This window comes from Hipposideros armiger, unplaced genomic scaffold (genome assembly GCF_001890085.2).
Source record: "Hipposideros armiger isolate ML-2016 unplaced genomic scaffold, ASM189008v1 scaffold_264, whole genome shotgun sequence".
Lineage (NCBI taxonomy): Eukaryota > Metazoa > Chordata > Mammalia > Chiroptera > Hipposideridae > Hipposideros > Hipposideros armiger.
This window is the reverse complement of record NW_017731614.1, coordinates 1,150,007-1,167,066: the sequence shown is the minus strand read 5'-3', so window position 1 is coordinate 1,167,066 and position 17,060 is coordinate 1,150,007.

Sequence of the window (17,060 nt, the reverse complement as noted above, 5' to 3'; positions counted from 1 at the left end):
CATCCCTTGCAGGGAACTGAGAAGCTTCCTGTATGTGAAGTTCACGGACATCTTTCGAAAGTCCTTGGCAGCCAAACTTAGGAAAAAAACAGCAGCAGCTTGAGTGAGTACTCCCGGGAGACGGCAGTGTTCTCCATGTCAGCCCCAGGACTGTGTGCTGGAGCTAAGCTAGTTTCTGGGTGAAAGCTGAGTTTTCTTATGGTGTGAATCAGTGGAAAAGGAATAACGGTATAAAGTTACCCTGTGAAACAGTGAGAGGTGACCAGGAGCCAACCAGTGGCAGTCAGTGCCAGGACAGCCCTACCTGTTACCTCAGGCTGTGGAGAGCACTGCCTGAATTGTCCCTGAAGGGACGGACCTGGAGAAGAGACTCAAGCCCCACATGTGCCAAGGTCCAGCTCTGGGACCTTGGGCAAACAGTTAAACCATCTTGTACTTGGGCATCTCTGTGGTGACATCGCTCCTCTGGGGCATACAGGAATGAGAGGCTGGACATGTTAGCGCCAGACACTGTGCCTGGAGCTCAGGGGCCCCCAGTCACCGGAGTTATAGGTGTGATTCATGTCCATTTTTTAAAGTGCTTTCCTGTTCTTTCTTCTTATGTTTGTGGTTCACACATTTCTGGTGTTATCTACACATGGTTCCAAATTAGCCATCAGCACAGGAAAAGAGAATCAGAAATGAGAGTAGAGAGAAATCATGTTACATCTTTTTTCCTGCACTTTTTGAATTTCAGCTCCTGGTTGGGTGTCCCGGGCAGCCAGACTCACAGTATCATAATCTGTGTAACATGCTGTGCTGATGAAAAATTAGGATAATAATCAATATTTCCTGAGGCCCTGCCATGTATTCATTAGGAGCTGTGAGGAGGTGAGGGCTATAAGGAGTGGTGCTTGACTCAGGAAGCTTTTAATCTTACAGGGGAAACAAAATATTACATGAGCAACAAGCTTTCTGGCATTAAATGAGAAATAATTTCCCCCACAGAGACGTTTGCTTCCCTTTTATCTGTTCTCTCATGGGCAGATGCCACCAAGTCTGGTCTGAACAATGTGAGCTTGCCAGCTCCGCCTCCTGCTCAAGGGGTTCGAAAAAACAAACGTGCAAGGGAAGCACCTTAGGGAAGATGGGAAAGAAGACAACTGCAGGTCCTTCGTCTGAGGAAAAGGAAGGCCAACGCAGATGGCGGGATGCAGCAGAAACAGAGCTGGGGGATGGCACAACTCAAGGCGAGAGGCTGAAAGCACAGGGATGACAAAACAAAGTCCTCCAAATGTTCAAGTGGAAATCCAAACCAGTTCAGCCCACTGCCGCTAAGCTTCTAATTCAAATGCAAATAAGAAGGCATATAAATGAAGGAAGTTATTTTATTTATTTATTTTTAAAGATTTTTATTGGGGAATTGGGGGATGGGAACAGTGCTGGAGAATTGGGGGAAGGGGAAGAGACAAGTTGCTGTTGTTTTGTTCTTCAATCTAGTTGTGGAGGACTTTGCTTCACTGGCCCAAGTTGGCACCATCATTGCTCTCTTCCCGGGCAAGGCACATCAGCCGCCGGCTTCTGGACAGCCGCTCACGCTGGCTGCTGGCTACACACGGTAGCCCATGGCAACCCACTGCAGCAGGGGCTGCAGCCTACGTCATCGCTGGCAACTCACGGCAGCCCAGCTCCAGGTTGAGCTGTTGTTCAGCATCTTAGCTGTAGAGGGCAGTGTCACTGGCCCTCATCCATGGGATCTGAACCCAGGCCCTCTGGTGTCCCAAGCCAGCTCAATGAACACGCCACTCAGCCGGCCCAGGAAGTTATTTCTTACTGTAAAGAAATCTATGAGAGGGCCGGCCACGTGGCGAGTGGCACGTTGGGTAAGAGCTGGCTTGGGATGCCAGCTCTGAGCAGCAGGGTCCTGGTTCAGATCCCACATTAGGGCCAGTGACGCTGCGCCCTCTACAGCTAAAATGATGAACAACAGCTTGACCTGGAGCTGGGCTGCCATGAGTCGCCAGCGATGGCGTAGCTGCAGTGAAGCTGCAGTGGGCTGCCATAAGCTACCTTGAGTGGCTGGCAGCCGGCGTGAGCTGCCAAGAGCCGCTGTGAGCAGCCGTCCAATGGCTGGCGAGCGACGACTGCCTCACCCGGGAAGAGCGCAATGACAATCCCAACATGGGTCAGTGAGGCGACTTCCTCCACAACTAGACTGAAGAACAAAAGGACAGCAACTTGTCTGTTCCCCTTCCCCGATTCCCAACACTGTTCCCCTCCTCCAATTCCCCAATAAAATATATTTTTTTAAATACAAAAAAAATCTATGAGAAAAACTAGCAAAACCAGGAAGAGGAGCACATCCTTCCAGATGCCACTCCATCCTGCCCGCAAAGCTTTGCTGGACACTCAGCACACAAGGGCTCTCTCCCTTTTCAAAACTCACGGCTTATCTGAAACCATATTTGGCACTTTAGCCAGCGACACGCAGCTCTGCTTCCTTTATGCACCCAGCAGTCATTCGGCAATCATTGCCTAAAAGCCTACCTGCTATATGGCAGTACTGAGAGGGGTGTGGCTGCTGCTCTGGAGATCTTGTGTGTGTGTGTGTGTGTGTGTGTGTGGCGGGGGGTGGGGTATGTGAGAGAGATTGCAATGATCTATAGTACAATGTGGACATTTCTTGCAAAAAAAAATTTTGGGGTCCAATATCATCCACTGCGTACACATGATCTTCCCATCCCGCACTCCAGCTTTGGAGAGGAAATGTGACTGAGATGAACTAGTTGTGACCAACTCATTCCCCTTGAACAGTGACTGGTCTGGAGGTGGCCATGTGACCCAGTTCTAGCCGTTGATAATCAGCAGAAACTGTTGAGTGGAGCTTCCAGGAAATCTTTCATTCTTCTATGAAAAACGGATAAATAAACGTGTCTGGGGCTGCTAGTTTCCTCTTCTTTCTTGATGGAAAGTGGATGTGACGCCTGGAGATACACAGCCCTATCAAGATCAGGAGGCCTCAACATGCAAAAACGGCAGAGCTCACAGAGAAAGAGCTTGGGCCTTGGACGGCATTATTAGACAGTTGCACAGGCTTCTCATTATGTGGGAAAAGAGGCCGTTCTGTTACTAGCCCTCAGATACACCTTTAATGACAATTTCCTTAAATAATTTGTAACATAAAAATAATATTAATTATTTAAAAATCTATTAACAAAAAATACACATTTAATGGAGGAATTTTTGGAAAGTGCAGAAAAGCACATAAAAGAAAATTAAAACTTTCCCCCAAACACCTAGAGATATCCACACGAAACATTTTGTTGTCTATCTTCTCCTATGTTTTAAACGTATATGTGTATTTCTAAACAAATTTGGGATCATATTATTTTGTAATCTGCTTTTTATCCTCTTAACAATTTACCCTGAATGGCTTTCCATGTAAGCTAATATTTAGCTACAACATTGATTTCAATAAAAAGGTGCATGGAAAAAGAAAAAAGAAAAACTAAACCAAAGAGAAAAAACAGCAATATCCTACAAAAAGGCAATCATAGTCAGGATTGTTTTGAGGCCAGGTACCCTGAGAAGCCCCACAGGATTTCGGGACTCATCGTAATTGCAGTTAATCTTTGGGGACCATTTTTATTGAAATAAGGCAATTATCACTTGCTCTGGGATTCCTATTTTTTAAGCTGTACTGGAATCTCATTTCAGTTTTTTAAACTTTTTAAAAAAGGAAAATTGGGGCCGGCTGAGTGGCGCGTTGGTTAAGAGTTGGCTTGGGATGCAAACTCTGAGCAGCAGGGTCCCTGTTTGGATCCCACATGAGGTCCAGTGACGCTGCGCCCTCTACCGCTAAGATGGTGAACAACAGCTCAACCTGAAGTTGGGCTGCCGGGAGTTGCTGGTGACGGCATAGACTGCAGTGGGGCCGGCTGGCAGCCGGTGTGAGCCGCCATGAGCCGCCGTGAATGGCCATCTAATGGCCAGTGAGTGGCTGCCTCACCTGGGAAGAGTGCAATGATAATACCAACATGGGCCAGTGAAGCGACGTCCTGCACAACTAGACTGAAGAACAAAAAGACAGCAACTTGTCTGTTCCCCTTCCCCCGATTCCCCAATGCTGTTCCCCTCCTCTAATTCCCCAATTAAAAAATCTTAAAAAAAAAGAAAGAAGAACTGTTTATTATTGTTTCCCTATCATCTCTTTTTGCCAAAGGGCAAAGGTGACAGATCTTATACCTATCTATCTATACACCCATGCATGTAAACCATTGTGCTATGCACAGCTCTCCATCAGTCACTGCTGGCTTACCAAACTGGGAGCAGGCTCTGCGCTGATGGGGGTGGTGGGGTGCAGGCAAACACGTAAGGAGGGCACTGCTTTTTGACAGTTTGGCCATGTTGCCTCCCAGTCTGACAACTGGTGTTTCTGTTGAGTATTGAACAAGCCCTTATTTTCACACTCTTCCCTTTACTATGGCTTTACCAAAGTCTAAACAACCTGTAGGCAATATAGTATTACCTTAAAAGAACACCACTGGAGATGGAAGTAACTCCTCCCTCAGCCAGGTTGCACGTGTGTTTACTTTGCTGTGATGGACATCCATGTGAAGCTGGGATTTGCAAGCAGCAAAATACAAGCCTTCCTTTGTAGGCTCAGTGAATCCCGCAAGACTTGGGAAGGACTTTGAAGGGCGTCTTGTCATGCCTTCATCCATTGTACAAAACAGAAATGTAAACACAGCTCCTACCAGGTGAGTTTATAATCCAAATACACATCCACACACGAGAAAGGGAATTTCTAATTACATTCAAGGGCATTTTTGTTTTTCTGGAATTAAAAACAAGCCATTGGAATTCTTGAATAGGCCAAGAGGTTGGTTACCAGGGTTACTAGATAAAACTCCAAGGGAATGTGGTCAGCACAGCATTACCAACCAGCAGGTGCTTGGAGAATGGAGTGAGAGTAGGTCCTGAGGGCACTGAGCTGGGGGCAGGTGGAAACAGAAACTGGGTGGGAGACATTTAGTGACATACTCCCCTGTGACTCGAGATCCATGTTATGAGGAAGTCCCTTGAAGCTGGTTCTCATCTTGTCCTGGGATATTCCCAAGGATGGGCCTACAGTAAATTAAACAGAGACCCCAGAACTACCTTGGCTCTGTATTGAGGAAAGGGTCAGAGAGCTCAGGGCAGTGTGAGTCTGCAAACGGATCTATTAGGTGAGACCAGAGACCACAGCCCAGAGGACCTTCACCTTCACTAATGCAAAAGAATAAGGGGGCATTTTGAGAAGCGTGGTGGCAGCTATTCTCTGTAAGCTGGGGCTGATGGTGTGAGGTGCTGCCATGAAACTGGACTCCCTGGAATCGATGGGGATTATGTGGCAGAGACTAAGAGGCAGCCCTTACCCTTCAGAGGCAAAGAGGATGTCATTACTACAGTCAGTGGCAAGGCTGGAGTGGCAAGCAGGGCACCTCAGCCTGTGAGAAGACAGGAAACAGGATGACAGCCAATAAAGTAGGGTATTCCAATGACCAAGAGTGATGGAAGCCATATAGGTATTACTCGACTCATACAATAATTAAAACATAAATGAGGGCCGGCCGAGTGGCTCAGTTGGTTAGGAGCATGAGCTCTGAGCAACAGTGTCATCGGCTTGATTCCCACATGAGCCAGTGAGTTGCGCCTGAGCTAAGCTGCCGCTGAGATGCCAATGGGTGGCTGGATGCCTCAGCTGGTGAGAGCACGTGCTCCTAACAACAAGGTTTCTGGTTCGACTCCTGCATGGGATGGTGGGCTACGCCTACCCGCAACTAGAGATTGAACACGGCACCTTGAGCTGAGCGGCTGCGAGCTGCCAATGGGCGGCCGGATGGTGACTGGACTTGGAGCTGAGCTAGCTGTGCCCTCCACAACTAAGACCGAAGGACAACAACTTGGCTGTTCCCTTTTCCCAATTCCCCAACACTGTTCCCCTTCCCAATTCCCCAATAAAATCTTTAAAAAACAAAACAAAACATAAATGAATAAAAATTTAGAACTGGTGGACATCAGGCTGAAGTCAGCTGCTGCAGTAGGAATGGCAGTCCCTTACCTGGTTTCTAGATCTAAATCAGTCACTACCTCAAAGCTGTGGAAGAAAAAGGAAGGCTAGGTGACCTTGGGAAGGACCTGCAAGAATACCTGATAGTCATCCATTTACCAGGACCTGCAGCTATTTATCAGGGTAACTGTGCATGGGCAAAGGGAATGCCTAGGGTTTCCACTGCTGGATTCAAGTCCTGACTGACACTGACACTAGGGGACCATCAACCCTCAACCCTCTGGGTAGAACGGCTACTTAAGGAAGCCACGTCTGGCCCAAGTCCATCTCACAGTGAATTCAATCACTGCCCCACCCTCACCCCCTTGTTTTCCTGTCCTTGGTTATATAACTGGATAGATATACTTAGAAACTGGTAGAAATCACAAATTGTTTCTTTGCTCTGTGTAGTCAGAGCCACTGGGATAGGAAGGGTCAGGTGGAAGATGCCTTGCCAAAACAGTAAATCAGAAGCAAGCTTGCATCCCAGGAGGAATTCCTGAGATAGTACAACCATCAAAGATGAAGGTGTGGTAATCTCCATCCAGTTCACCTGTCAGCTCCTGGAACCAGATGGATCATGGGATCATGGTGGATGACTATACACATCAAGAAAATTAACGAAGCAGTAAGTCAGTCACAACTACCATTCCAGAGGTGATGTCTTGGAATAGATGAACATAGCCTCTAGGGCTTGGTGTACAACAATAATCTGGTAAATGCGTTCTTCTCAATCCCCATTGTATGGAGTTAGCTTTCACATGGGAAGTTCATATTCATTCACTGCCTTGCTGGTGTTAATTACTTCTCTCTATTGTGTTACAGTCTCCCGAGATCTTGACTACATTGAAATTCCACTGATCGTCACACTGATCCACATCCTGATGACTTCATGTGATGGACTTGGGAAGGTGGCAGGTACCCTGGATGCCCCTCGTAAGACATACCAGAGGGTGGGAGATAAGCCCTATGAAGAATCAGGGTCCTGCCACATCGATGAAGTTTTAAGAGGCCCAGTGGGCTGGGGCATTTCAGGACATTCTCTCTAAGGTAAGGGCTGGAAGTTGGGGTATCTTGTCCCCCCAATCACTAAGAAAGAGGCTTGGTGGTGCTCTTTAGCTTTTGGGGGCAGGACACACTGTATATGGGGTTACTGCTCCAATCCATTTTGGGATTAATTGGAAAATTACTAGTTTCAAGTAGTGCCCAGAGCCAGAACAACTCTACAGAAGAACTAGGCTACTCTTACCATTCAGGCTGTATAACCCTGATCCCATAGTTCCAGAGGCACGAGGTAAATGGGATCTGTGCGGAGTCTCTGAAAGCACAAGTAGGAGAGCTGTGATACAGAGTCCCAAGAAACAAGGACACGAACTCTCTACCAGATGACAGCTCCTGGTGTTTTTCTGGGCCCGGGTAGAGATGAAGCATCTGACCCTGGGACATTAAGTGACTCTGTGGCCAGAGATGACCTTGATGAGCTGGGTATCAAGCTCAGGTAAGTGCAGAGCAGTCAATCAAATATTCAAAAAATGGTAACTCAGGTTTGGGACTGAGCAGGTGCAGGGGCTTGAGTAAATTACACGAACAGTTGACCCAGAATCCTATGTCATCCACCTTCTTGCACCAACACCTCTCTCTCTCAAAACACACATCTGGCCTCATGGTAGGGGAGGAGGGAGCTCTTTATGACCAACTGGCAAAAGGAAAAACCCTGGGCCTGGCTCATGGGTTGGTCTGCACGCCATGTTGGTGCTGGTTGAGAGTGGGCTGCTGCTCACTAGAGCCCCGTTTAGCGGTGACTGCAGGACGGTGGGAAAGGGGAGTCCTAGTGGGTGGACCTTTGAGCAGTGAGCCTGGTTATCATCTTAATGGGGTTGGGGGGAAGTGGCCTGAGGTAGGGGTTAGACATAGATTTCGGAGCAGTGACAAGTGGCTTGCCTGGTTTATCAAGGGCCTTGCAAACAGGGTTGCCAGATGTAACAAATAAAACTATAGGATACCCAGTTAAAATTTTCAGATAAACAAACATAATTATTTCAGTATAAGTATGTCCCAAATATTGCATGAAACACACACTAAAAAAATTATTTGTCATTCATCCAAAATGCAAATTTTGAAGTTATCTGGAAAATCTACTTGAGGGAGTAATATTGGAAGACAAGAGGCAAGGAAATCCGGGAAAGAGGCACAGAGCTGGGTCTATGGGAGTGGGCACGAGTGTGTGGATGTCTTGTGGCTCACACAGTGCCCAGCAGAGAGCATCGGCTGCAGAGGGGGCACTGAGCAAGCAGATGGGTAGGAGGATTTGATTTGACCTGTGTCAGCCAGGATCTCACCTCCACCACCCCTGTGGAGGGTGACACGGTCGGCCCATGAGTGGAAAGACTATGGTGCTGGTATGGATAATATGCATGGGTCCGATAGCATGGGCTTCCTCTCACCAAAACTGTTCAAGTTACAGCCACTGACAAATGCCCAAACCGCCAGCAGCAGGGACCAACAGTGAGCATGTAATACGGCACCATTTTAAAAAAGATTCTTTTTAATTTTTCAATTACAGTGACATACTAACATTATATTAGTTTCAGGTGTACAACACAGTGATTAGACATTTATATAACTTATGAAGTGATCACCCCAATAAATCTAGTTCCCATCTGACACCATACTACAATATTATTGACTATTCCTTATGCTATACTTTTCATGCCCATGACTATTTTGTAACTACCAATTAGTACTTCTTAATCCCTTTCCCTTCTTTTTTTGTACAAATGTGTTGTTGTTTTTTTAAAGATTTTATTAGGGAATTGGGGGAGGGAAACAGTGTTGTTGTCCTTCAATCTTAGTTGTGGAGGGTGCAGCTATCTCAGCTCCAAGTCCAATCGCCATCTGGCCACCAGTTGGCAGCTCAGGGAAGCTCAGCTCAAGGTGCCGTGTTCAATCTTAGTTGCGGATCCCATGCGGGAGTCGAATCGGCAACCTTGTTGTTAGGAGCACATGCCCTCACCAGCTGAGTCATCCTGCTACCTGTTGGTAGCTCAGCTTGGGCGCAGCTCACTGGTCCATGTGGGAATCGAACAGGTGATTCTAAATGACAGCTTTACTGAGTAGAGTAATCTTAGCTGTAGGTACTTGCTTTTCATCACTTTGAATATTTTGTGCCAGTCACTTCTGGCCTATAAAGTTTCCGTAGAAAAACCTGCTAACATCTTGTGGGAGCTCCCTTTTGGGTAACTAACTGCTTTTCTTTTGCTGCTATTGAGATTCTTTCTTTGTCCTTAAGTTTTGGCATTTTAATTATGATGTGTTTTGGTATGGGCTTCTTTAGGTTCATCTTGTTTGGGACTCTGTACTTCCTGGGCTTGTATGTTTATATCTTTTGCCAGGTTAGGGAAGTTTCCATCATTATTTCTTCCAATACGTTTTTAATTCCTTGCTCTCTCTTTTCTCCTTCTGGTACCCCTATGATGTGAATGTTGGTACACTTGGTGTTGTCCCAGAGGCCTCTTAAACTACTTTTTTTTTGGTTATTTTTTATTTTTGCTGTTCTGACTGGGTGCTTTTTGCTACCTTATCCTCCAAATTACTGATTTGATCCTCTGCTTCATCTAATCTATTGTTGATTCCCTCTACTGTACAAGATCTGACAATTAAGTTCATGAACTTGTTGCGACAATGATGTTGTTAACCTTTCTTGATATTAGAGGGATTATTCATTATGAATTTGTACTAACTGGACAGTTAACCAAGTTTACTATTTGGAAGTGCTGAAAACGCTGTGTGAAAAAGTTAGACGAAAACGGCCTGAACTTTTCACCAACAATTCATGGCTCTTGCATCACAACAATGCACTAGCTCACACGGCACTGTCTGTGAGGGAGTTTTTAGCCAGTAAACAAATAGTTGTATTGGAACACACTCACCTGATCTGGCCCCCAATTACTTCTTTCTTTACCCAGAGATAAAGGAAATATTGAAAGGAAGACATTTCAATGACATTCAAGACATCAAGGGTAATCCAATGACAGCTCTGATGGCCATTCCAGAAAGAGTTCCAAAATTGCTTTAAAGGGTGGACTGGCATCAGTGCATAGCTTCCCAAGGGGAGTACTTGGAAGGTGACCGTAATGATATTCAGCATTGAGGTATGTAGCACTTTTTCTAGGATGAGTTCACAAACTTAATTGTCTGACCTCATATTTTTTGTTTTAGATATTGAATTCTTCATTACTGACTGGTTCTGTTTTGTTTTCTATCTTCATTTTTATGTTTCCTATCTCTTTGTTGAACTTCTCTCTGAGATCATTGAGCATCCTTATAACCAATATTTTGAACTCCACATCTGGTAGATTGTTTGTCTCCATTTTATTTAGTTCTTTTACTGCAGCTTTATTCTGTTCTTTCATTTGGGACATGTTTCTTTGTCTCACTATTTCGGTTGCCTCCCTGTGTTTGTTTTTATGCATTAGGTGGGGCTTCTATGTCTCCTGCTCTTAGTAGAGTGGCCTTCTGTAGTAGGCGTCCTGTGGGGCCCAGTGGTGCAGTCTCCTTGGTCTTCTGAGATGGGTCCTCCAGGTGTGTCCCTTGTGTGGGTTGTGTGTGCCCTCCTATTGTAGTTGAACCTTAATTGCTGTTGGAATACCAAAGGGAGGCATTGACCCTTGGGCTGAATGGTTGTGAGAACTGGCTGTGACTACAGTGGAGGAAATATTGTGTGTGGGCTGACCCTATGGAGCAGGATTCACTTTAGCAAGGCTCTGGTGCCTGCCCAGTCTGCCCTTTGGGTGTGTTACCCTTGGAGGCAGCTGGGTGATGCTCTAGCTGGGTCTGAAGCTGGCCACCGGGCATGCCACTGGCCCTGGAACCTTCTGGGATGGGCCACACTGCAGGCCAAGTTTAGCTGCAACCTTGCCCTGCCTAGGGCCACCTGCAATGAGCCACAAAGCAATCTGTAGATGGCTGCCATCCACGCTGGACTTAGAGATGCCTGGGAGAGACTCAGCTGTAAACTGAGGCTGGCTGCTGTTAGTGCTAGGCTTGGGGCTGCTTAGCAAGAGGTATAAGGGCCTGCCAAGGTCAGATGCTGCTTGTTTGGGGTTTGTCAACCTTTGCGAGATTTTAGGAAAGTGCATAGCATGAGCCAAGACAGGCCATTTGTATGGAAAAACCACTGGAAGTGGCTTGGATAGGCCTGCAAGTTGGGTGGGGTAGGGTCTCTGGGAGTCATCAGGGTGGGCTGAACAGAGTTAGCCAGGTTGATGGAAACTGAGATATGGCGGCTGCCTAAGTCTGCACACTGGGAGGCAGGGAGGGCTGAACAAAGAAACAATGGATCCTGCCAGCACTTCTGTATGGGAGAAAGCTGCCCCTCCAGCTCTCACCCTGCAGCCAAACAATTCACTTCCTCCCCGTATGTCCCTGGTGCCTTTCAAGCTGCTGCCCCAACTCAAAGCAAGCGAGTCCGTCAGCAACTAAGTCCATGTGTGGGACTTTTAAGAGGATCACCTGGGACTCCAGCCACCCTCTGTCCCACTCAGCCACAATCTCCACTGGTTTTCACAGCCAGAAGTTATGGGGACTTCTCTCCCCAGCACTAGAACCCTGGGCTGGGGATCCTCGTGTGGGGCTTGAACCTCTCGCTCCTCAGGGGGGACCTCCGCAGCTGAAATATCCCTCCTAATTTTTAATTGCCACATGCAGGTGTGAGGTCAGCCTTTTTTCATGTCTCTGTCCCTCCTACCAGCCTCAACATGGCTTCTTCTGTATTTCTTTAGTTATAGGACTTCTGTTAAGCTAGGCTTCAGGTGAATCTCAATGATGGTTGTTCTGTAATTTAGTTGTAATTTTGATGTGATCATGAAATGATGCAAGCACAGTGTTTACCTACCCTGCCATCTTGACAAGAAATCCCAATGCCACACCATTCTTTTACGAGACTTCCCCCAACCACTGTGTCTGATATCAGGAGTTTTCCATCTGGAGGGGTTAAGTGATTATCTGGATATATGTTTCCCTTCTCTGACTACAGTACTTCTGTTAGCACTCTTATTTGAAGGGCTATTGAATGCTTGATCTATCAGTATGATATCCCATCCAATTAATGCCTTAGACCAAGGAACCCTGTTGGCAAAGAAGGTGCAACAATATGATGGGCACATGACATGGAAGCCATTGATCTTACCATATATTACATTATTCAGAAGTGTCTGGCACAGTAGTACAGTGGAATATGGTACTTTGTCTACAAATGTCAGAATACAGGCAACCTTGTTTTATTGCATTTCACTTTATTGTGTTTCACAGATGAGTTTTTTACAAATTGAAGGCAAGACCCTCCACCAACAATAAGATTACAATTTGCTTTGTTGTGATGGTCTGGAACCGAATCTGCAATATCTTTAAGGTATTCCTGTATAGAGGTGCAAAAACCAATAGATGGGAATAAAACCAGCCCTTTTATCACAATGCCTATGGATCCACTTGTTTCATTTGTACTTCTCATTCTCCCAATCTTAGGCTCTATTGGAGTAGAGACCCTGGTTCCTGGTAGGTGGTGGGAAGGGGATGCTTCCACTAGGGGATATGGAAAGGGTTATATTGAACTTGAAGCTATGACTACCACATATCCACTTTTGATTCTTAATGCCAAGGGACCTGCAGTCAGAAAAGGGAGTTGGTATGATGGTGGAGAGAACCGACCCTAGTTACCAGGAGGAACGAGAGTAGCTGATACAAATATGGTGACAGGGAGGATTATGTTTGGAACCCAGAGCATCTATTGAGCCAATTCTGGTGCTTAAGTGTCCAGTGATAATGGTGGACAAGCAATTGCAGCAATCATGGCTTAACAAAAGTAAGGCATTTAAGGACTCAGACCCCTTGGGGGCGAAGTTGGAGATCAAATCGACTGACTAAGAGTGAGGAGGATTTAGAATGGTTGGTGAGGAGGGAGATGGAGAATATGAACTGTAGTGTCAGAATCAGCTGCAGGAGTAGCTCTTGTAGGAAGTTTTTTAGAGGTTACTGCTGGCTACCACCCTGAAGAGGAGTCAGAGATAGATTGGACCTGCGGACTGAATTGGATCTGAATAGTGCAAGGGACAGACTGTATTGGACATCTCTTGTGCTCCATTGCAAGTCTTCTTGGTCCCACCTTTTATTCTACGCATGACCATGGGGAAAGCTTTGACCACCTTCCAGCAGGGGTAGCCTGACAGCTCAGGTTCATACCAGCTACCTCTCACATCCTAACCTAGATCTTGTCTGACATGTAGAACAGAATGTCTGCAATGCACTCACACGTGTGTTCCTTGTAAGGGGTGTGTGTGTGTGTGGGGGGGGGGTGTCAGCCCTTGAACAACAGATGACTAGAATCTGCAGATAAATGCTTCCCTTGATCTTGAGACACATTTTATAATGCTTCTAAGGTGGCCTTATGCAGAATTTCCAAATAAACTATTTACCGCTAGTTCAAAATTATTTAGGAGCTGTGAAATTAATTGATTAATGTGCAGCCGCTGCCAGAAATTGTTGAATGTAGTCAGGACAGGCATTGGGGACAAACTGGAAAGTGCTATTCCATCTTTATATAAAATCACGGTATGTTTGTCTCAAAAATACTGAGTCCTTCTGGTCACCTGGAGAAGGACATAATAACATTGCAATGAATTATGCAAATAAGGCCTAAAAAGAGCATAAGAAAGGAATAGTTAAAATAGAAGCTTTTTAGAAAGATAACAGCTATGAAAGGTAGGAGGGACAATTTTAAAGCATCAAGATTATATGTGGAAAAGAGGTTTAGTTAGTAAATGCCAATGCTGGCTGAAATTTAGATAAAATAATTTAATGAAACATCAAGAGAAACATTATTTAACTGAGTGGACAGGAAATTCCTTGAACTAATTAACTATAAGAGATGGCACAGGAGGAAAATCTTTTTTAATTCATAAAGGATTTAGGTAAATCCCTCTTTGATTGTACCATGAGTTAAGGGGATATAGAATGTTTAGAATGAATCTTTGAACTTTAAGTTTGACACAATTGCAATAATAATATATTTGTGTGTCATTTTATAGTTCATAGCAAGCTTTCCCTGCTAAACCCCCATGGCTCACGTGTACTTCTCTTATAATTCCTCCCTTTCTCTCTCTGACAATTATTTATGTTCAGCCTGTAAACTCTGTTTTGTGCCATTGTACCTAGCGCACTGTATGCATTGTACCTTGCATACAGTGGGGGCTTGATTGACATTAAATGAACAAACGATGTCCTTTGATCCTGACACTTGACACTGGCATCCAGGCCCTCCCACAATATTTCTGTCTTTTATTTTGAACTATCACACACATACAGAAAGGTATATAAGACATGAAGTGTACAGCTTGGTAAATTTTCACGTAGCAAACACATCTGTGTATCTAGCACTTAGATCAAGAAACAGAACATGACAAGCACCTTAGAAGCCACTGTTGTGTCCCCTTCCAGTCACTGCTCTCCCCAAGGGTAACCATTCTCCTGACTTCTAACATCAGTGTAGATTAATTTAATCTGCTTTTGAATTTTAAATAAAAAGAATCCTACAGTGAGTACTTTTGCTCAACAAGTATGTGCAAGATTAGCCCATATCCAATGAGTACTTATAATTCCTTCATTGCCATCGATGTAAAGTAACCTGTTATGTGACTGTCCCTCTATTTATCCATTCTGCCATGGATGAGCATTTAGGAAGCTTCAAGGTTTGGGCTGTTACAGATAGTGCTACAATACTACAAGCAATCCTATGTATGACTTTGGATGCCCTTATGAAAACCTGAGAATGCAGCCACTGGGCCACAGGTGTGTATGTGTTCACCTTTAGTAGATACTGCCAGTTTTCCACATTGGTTATTCCAATTTACACTTGCTCTAGCACTTGGTATTACTTGGTTTTCACATTAGTCATTTTTGGAGTTCTGTATTTGTATCACCTTCCACAAACTTTTACAAGATAGGTTGGGGGTAAGTCACAGGAGGAAGGTGTTATGGCAGTTTGTGATTTCTAAAAATGGCTGCCACAATCTCTCCCATCCCACATGGTTTTCTTATTGTGACTTTGACCTTCCTTCCATCAAGAGTTGGATCTGTATTCTCTCTCTTGAGTCTGGATGGGCTTGGGATTGTAGCCTAAGTGACACTGTAGCTTCTGAGGCTGTCATAAAAGTTGATACAGCACCAGAAATAAACCCTTGCACATATGGTCACATGATCTTTGACAAGGATGCCAACACCACTCAATGGGGAAAGGACAGCTCCTTCAGCAAATGTTGGGAATACTGGATATTCACATTCAGAAGAGTGAAGTTGGACCCTTATCTCACACTATATAAAAAAATTAACTCAAAATGGATTAAAGACCTAAATGTATGACCTAAAACTATTAAAATGCTAGAAGAAAACATAGGGTAGAAGCTTTATGACATTGGACTTGGCAGTGATTTCTTGGGTATGACAACAGAAGTACAGGCAACAAAAGCAAAAATAGGCAAATGGGAGCACATAAAAGTTAAAATCTTTTGTGCATCAAAGGACATGGCAGCAGAATGAAAAAGCAGTGTACAGAATGGGAGAAAATACTTACAAATCATGTATCTGATAAGCAACTAAAATCCAGAATACATAAAGAACTCCTACAAATGAACAATAAAAATAAACTAATAAAATAACCCAATTAAAAATGGGCAGAGGGCTTGAATAGACATGTTTCCAAAGATAATATACAAATATTCAACAAATACATGAAAAGATGCTCAACATCACTAATCATCAGAGAAACACAAATTAACATACCCACTAGTATGACCAAGAATTTTTTTTTTTTAGATTTTTTTTATTGGGGAACTGTGGGGATGGGAACAGTGCTGGGGAATTGGGAGAAGGGGAACAGACAAGTTGCTGTCCTTTTGTTCTTCAGTCTAGTTGTGGAGGACGTTGCTTCACTGGCCCAAGTTGGCACCATCATTGCGCTCTTCCCGGGCGAGGCACATCGGTCGCCGGCTTCTGGATGGCCGCTCACAGCAGCTGCTGGCCGCTCACGCTGGCTGCTGGCCACACACGGTAGCCCATGGCAACCCACTGCCACAGGGGCTGCAGCCTACACCATCGCCAGCGACTCATGGCAGCCCAGCTCCAGGTCGAGCTGTTGTTCAGCATCTTAGCTGTGGAGGGCAGTGTCACTGGCCCTCATATGTGGGATCCGAACCGGGGCCCTCTGACGTCCCAAGCCAGTTCTTAATCATTGTGCCACTCGGCCGGCCCTGACCACGATTTTTTAAGAAACCAAAAAATAAGTGTTAGTGAGGATGTGGAGAAATTGGAATCCTTGTGCTCTGGTGGTATCTAAAATAGTTTAATTCATAAAAACGGAAAGTAGAATAGTGATTACCAGAGTCTGGAGGAAGTGGAGAAAGGGAAGTTGTTGTTCAATAGATACAGAGTTTCAGGTTTATAAGATATATAAAAGTTCTGGAAATCTGTTTCACAATAATGTGAATATACTTATCACTGTGGAACTGTACACTTAAAAATTATTAAGACAGTCAATTGTATGTTATGTGGTTTGGTTTTGTTTTTTACCAGAATTTAGAAAATAAAAAGACAGTACAGCTTCTGCCTGGTTCTCTTGGGACGCTCACTCTGGGAACACTGTAGCCATGTCATCAGGAAGCCCAGACAAGTTCTGGCAGAAAGACCACATGGAGAACCCCTGGCTGAGGTCCCAGCCACCGACCAGCGTCAACCACCAGATGGTGAGTTAAGGCAAAAGTAAATCATCCAGAATGGAACCTGTGTCTTGCAGCTGAGGCCCTGACACTGTGGAGCAGAGATGAGCTGATGCCCGTATGCCTGCTTTCGTGCCCATCCCCTAGAATCCATGAGCACGACAGGATTACTTTACGTCACTAAGCTCGATAGTGGTTTGTATCCAGCAAGAGCAACTGGAACAGGC